The following is a 6,234-nucleotide window of genomic DNA, read 5'->3' as shown; positions in this document are numbered from 1 at the left end:
AATTAGCAACCACACATTCACTCGACCTGAAGTCATCGGTGCACAATTGGTGGGACCCCAGATGACACCTGATGATGTTATCATTCAAGTAATGGGCCTCCAACTCCGGAGCCTTGGTCTTCGATGCTGGGAGCCATGAAAAATCAACACTGAAGTTGGGTGGCTTCCAAGGCAGTATATTTTTAAACAACCACAGTCATTCATGTTCACACCAAGCTTCTGAGTCAGTAAGCGGAGGTGAGTGGCAAGTGGGAGACGAACACCCCGCATGAGATGGAGGTGTTGATGCACGGGGGTGGAGGCCACATTGCCTATATCAGTATTTGAAAGGGTTCATATGCTGTTTGAGAAAAGAAGAAGATCCTGACGAATATAAAGGAGAGGTGCAGTCAAAGAAACAGTTTTCTTCCCACTTCCATCTGAAGAAATTATACAACTGGCGATATAACAACGCATGTTTCAAATGCTTCGAATTTTCCGCTATGTATTCGTGACACTCTGGGAAGATACCTGTGTCTGTGCCTCTGCATTCACCTTACCTCCACTTCAATTATGATCTACACCTGTACAACTTAAGGCTCCAAGAAACATTTGCAAACACATTGTGTTTCACATCTAACCTCCTCAGTGTGGCATCAGGTACTGACCCATGCACCTGAGAGCCATAGTCCAGCTTAAATAAAATTAGGGACTTATACATCCTTAATCATTTTTATGTCTGCTTCCCATGTAGTAATTGCTAGGTACTTAAGGGCATTTAATGGTTTATCACAACGAAGAAGAAAATCATTAAAACGAAATTTAAAATTCCATCATCAATCAATATGTATCCCCAGAGGTTTTACAGAATTCTGAAAAGGTACTGGCTGATTATCCAAAGTCAAATCCAAGACAGGGACGTTACGGGTGATAAAACAAGAGCATCACACTTAAGAACAGAAAACTTAAGTCCCCGCTGCAAGGCCCACTGGTGGACGGAATCAAGGTCTACTTGAATCTGCCCAGCCAAAAATTGCGCATTACAGGAGGAACGCCACATTGTACAACTGTCAGCATGGTGTAAGTATTTAAGATTCCTCTGGATGGGAGCTGATGACAGTATATCATTAATCGTAATATTGAACAAAGTAGGGCTAAGCACGTTCCCCTTAGGCACTCCGATTTAATGGGTAAAAACATCTACTATTATGTAATGGGGCAGGTTCCTAGAGAAAGTTGCCTCCCTCAATAATCTGGAAAGAAGAATGAGCAAATCAATTTTTAAATCTAAACTGTAGAGCTTCATTCGTGTTCAGTGTAACCACGTCATGTCACAGACTTTATGGATGTCCTAGAACACCTCTGTCATGGATTCTTTATTGACAGATGCTTACAATACACAATGCTCCAAATTTATTAAATGATATAGTGAAATAATTTTATGGAAGCCACATGCCGATCATTTAACGAATTCTTCAAAACTAAAACAAAAAGAGGCCTATTATTAACCATCCTTTCTACGACTTTACATAGACAAAAAGTCAACACAAGAGGAAGAAATGAAGTAGGATTCATAAAACGACCTGCATAAAGTGCCATGCGTTTGGGAACGTTAACGACACCCAAAGCTCACTGTAAAATCCTAGCAGCATAATCAGGGTTCCTGATTAAGATTCTGGATCATACCGTATGTGACTGTACTGTATCTGGTCCGGGAGTGGTGTCTCTATAGGATTTTAGGGCAAAGAGGTTCAGATGCTGGAGTGAAAGTAATGAGAGAGGGCAGTGTTTGGAAACACCCTACACTGTTGTTTGTAGATGATACTGTGTTGTTAAGTGAAGACGAGGGGGAGCTGCAAAGCTTGGTGGATGAGTTTTGGGAGAGTGTGTAAGGAATGGAAGCTAAAGGTGAATGTAGGGAAGAGTAAAGTTGTGGTGTTCGAGAGATGTTAAGTCAGTGAATGTACAGTGAGGATGGATCATGAGGAAATGGAAAATGTGAGTACGTTTAAGTACTTAGGTAGTGTGGTGAGTAAGGATGGAAGTTTGGAGGGTGAAGTGCTTGAGAGGATACAACAAAGAAGAAAGGTTGCTGGTTCCTTGAAAGCAGTGATAAGAAACAGGGAAGTGAGTTTACTACAGGACGGTATTGTGAGACCAACTCTAACGTATGGAAGCGAAGCTTGGACCTTGTTGGAGGGACACAAGTCAAGAGTGAGAGCAGTGGAAATGAGTTATTTGAAAGGAGCATGTGGAATCACATGGAGAGACAGACTGAGAAATAAGGATGTGAAAGAGCATTGTGGTGGGGATGTGGATGTGATAGGAAGTGTTAGGAGAAACACACTGATGTGGTTTGGCCGTGTGGGAAGGATGGAGAGTGAAAGACTGACGAGGAGAGTGTATGTGAGTGAGGTGGAGGGGGAGAGAGGGAGGAAGAGGCCAAGGATGAGATGAAGGGAGGTAGTGGAGAGGCATATGAGAGAGGGGTGTGTGAGTTGGGAGCAGGGCAATGAAATGGCAGGGGACAGGGCGACATGGAGGCGATTTGTCTGTGGCCACCCCGTATGGGATTAAGGCGACTGGCAATAGACAGATAGACAGAGGTTCAGTCATGCTGGGTTGACGCTCTCTGCTGAAGGGACTATATTGATAAGCCGGTGGGACCTAATTATCAAATAGTCTCCTTCCTGGTCTGCATTACCATTTGTCCGAAGGATAGCTCTGTAGTTTACTATGTTGGCATGAACTGATTTCCATTAATCAACTACTCAACTGCAAAACCGGAGAACTCTAGAGTGAACTGTTATGTGAATGTGGTTGTTGTGCTGAGTTGCATACTTGGACTATTGTGCACTTGTAATATTGAATGATATCATTGTTGTGAGAATGAGTATATTGTGTGTTGGTGGCATGTACATTGAGTGAACTTGTTTATTTTTAATATATTTATATTCATAAGCTGAATTTTTGTTCATTTCTTTGATATTGGATGAAATCAGAGAATATCAACTGGCCAGATTGTCACCGTTGCTATGAAATATTCAGTTCTTTGACATCTGTAACCATACACCTCCACATGTCACCACTTCGGCGCTAACACCCATCGTCCATTCTAGGGCTGTCTTATACAGGACTGGTGTATTAGTATTTGTGAGGATGTTCTTTCGGCATGCTTGCAGGTCTCATGGTAGATCAAGGAAGTTTGTTTAACGAAATATTATACTCGTATTCTGTTCCTTGCCCCAACCGGGAATCGAAATTGCGTCCTATGGAACCTGAGACCACTTCTTTACCGACTCGACCACCGGCACCACCGTCTAGTCCTAGTAAACTGGCGATATTCAATTGTCCACCAAGTTCTCTCGTCTGTTCCTCTCTGTCCATCTACAGCAGTGGTTCTTAACCTTTTTACTACCACGTCCCCTCTAGGAGTTGGTCCTTCCCTCCAGGCCTCCCTCACGTCCTCAACCAACTTGATAACATTCCCTCCCAGATTTTAAAAACTGAAAAAAAAAAAATGGGTGTGTTTAGTCTTTGTATTGAGCATGAATTCTGTGTAAACAATATACCCAGCATAATTAATGAGGTTACTTTCTTACATTTTTATTAAGATACTTGACACTGCTTCTTAGCTACCAGTTCTTGAATGCGTGGTCGAATGCCAGAGAGTGCACAACGTAAGTCCCCTTCAACGTTCAACCGGTTTCTGTACTTGGTCTTGATGGCAATGAGGATGGAAGATGCAGCTTCACAAAGATACGTGGATCCAAACATTGTCAGAATCCGAAGTGCTTGATGTGAGATCAGAGGATAAACAGGAAGGTACTTGACCCAGAACGCCTCACGGTCCAGTTCTTTGAAGTCTTCCTTAGCTGAGGAGTTGAATTTTAATTCAAGAAACTCTTCCTGCACTTCATCCGAAACATCAGCTACTTCACACTGAAATGGGTTCCTGATGAATTTCCAGGCTTCACGCTTCTCATCTATATCTGGGAAGTATCTAATTAATTCTGCCTTCAAGTCAGTCAGATGAGTGATTATTTGTTTCTTTAACTCAGAAGCAAGGTAACTGTCAGTGAGAGCAGAATCAAGTTACTAAAACTGGCTGTATTTCCACCCCGAATTTGACATTTCCAGAGTTCGAGTTTGGCAATGAAAGTTGGAATGGTGTCGTGGTGCATGATGATGTTGATGTTTTTCCCTTGTAGTTTAAGGGTGATTTTTTTTTTATGCGTGGAAGAAGGAACCAAAGGCCATGAGCCCGCAATAAGAGTTCCCTCCAAGAGAAAAACAAAATACAAGAGAGAGCCAAATTCATGATCCATTCATTACGAGATGCCTGGACACACTGCGTTTGAAAGACTGGAGATCATACGCAGCAGGAAATACAGACAGAGGGAGACAGTTCCAGACTTGACCTGTTGCATAAATGAAAGACTGGGAGTAACGGTTAACTCTTGCATTAGAGAGTTGGACAGAAAAGGGACGAGAGTTTGCTGCTAGACGGGTGCTACGCGCCCGTCGTAGAGGTGGAGGAATGCATGCAGACAGTTCAGACGAGCAGTGACCATTAAAGTAGCGACAGAAAAGAGATAAAGGTGCAACAGTGCGGCGAAGAGACAGAGGTTGAATGGAGTCAGTAAGAGGAGGAGAGCTAATGAGACGAAAAGCCTTTGATTCCACCCTATTGAGAAGAGCTATATGTGGGGAGCCTCCCCACACATGAGAGTTGCACTCCACACAGGGACAGATAAAACCCCTGTATAGGGTCAACAACTGTGCAGGGGTAAAGAAAGAACGGAGTCGGCTTAGTTCACCCAATCTCTTGGAAGAAGATTTAACAAGAGATGCAATATGATCTTTCCAAGATAAGTCCCGAGTAAATGAAACCCCAAGCATGCTCAAGGATGATGCAGGATTAAGCTGAATATTATTAAACATTAGTGGGTATACCTGTGGAAGATTTTAACGGGTTGATAGGTGTAAGAACCGAGTCTTAAATGCATTAAAAACAACAAGATTATTTTTACCCCAGTCAGAGATACGAGCCAAGTCAGACATTAGGTGACCCATAGCCTCATCCCTTGTTTGTTGAAGGAACTGCTGAGATGGGGGTTGTGGGAACCGAATGGAAAGGTGAAGGGTGGAGTCATCAGCGTATGAGCGGATAGGGTTAGATGAACAGCTCAGGTCATTGATGAATAAAAGGAAGAGAGTTGATGATAGGACAGAGCCCTGAGGAAAAAAAAATGTTGATAGATCTAGGAGAAGAACGATGGCAGTCGACAACAGAGGCTATAGAACGACCAGAAAGGAAGCTAGCAATGAAGGCACAGATAGAAGGATAGAAACCATAAGAGGGCAGTTTGGAAATTAAGGATTTATGCCAGACTCGATTGAAAGCCTTTGAGATGTCAAGTGCAATGACAAAGCATTTGCCAAAGTCCTGAAAGGGGGATGACCAGGAGTCTGAAAGGTAGGTGAGAAGATTGCCAGTGGAGCGTCCTTGACGGAAACCGTACTGACGATCAGAAAGAAGGTTGTGATAGGAAAGATGCCTTAAAATTTTTCTATTTGAGAATTGTCTCGAAAACTTTTGAAATACAGGACGTTAAAGCAATTGGGCGATAGTTGGGGGGTTGGGAGTGGTCACCCTTCTTTGGAACAAGCTGAATGAGAGCAAACTTCCAGCAAGAAGGAAAGGCACAAGTTTGAAGATAAAGGCGAAAGAGTTTGCCTAGGCAGAGTGTAAGCACAGAAGCACAGTTCTTGAGAACAGCAGGAGGGACTCCATCAGGCCCATATGCCTTGTTAGTACTGAGGCCAGTGATGGCAGATAATACATCAGCTGAAGAAATTTTAATGTCAGGCATGAGGAAGTCAGAGGCGGAAGGTGATGGAGGAACAGCACTGGAATCGTCTAAGGTGGAATTGGAGGAGAAAGTCTTTGCAAAGAGATCTACTTTATCAGAAGAAGTAATAGCTACAGAACCATCAGAGTAGAAAAGACGAGGGAAGGATGATGAGATAAAGTTGTTAGAAAGGTTTTTGGCAAGGTTCCAAAAGGAGCGGGAAGAATTCGAGTTGGAGAGTTGAGAACACTTAGTACGGATGAAATTATTTTTAGCACAGCGAAGAACAGACTTAGCACGATTCCGGGCAGAAACGTAAAGATTATGTGATTCAGGGGTGGGTTGGCTCCGGTACCTTTTGTAGGCCCTCTCCTTGTTGCGGACAGCATTAGAACAAGCG

Source organism: Coenobita brevimanus, chromosome 40, assembly GCF_032717465.1.
Source record: "Coenobita brevimanus isolate Jiangsu-jjx chromosome 40, ASM3271746v2, whole genome shotgun sequence".
NCBI lineage: Eukaryota > Metazoa > Arthropoda > Malacostraca > Decapoda > Coenobitidae > Coenobita > Coenobita brevimanus.
Note: the sequence above shows the minus strand (reverse complement) of the source record.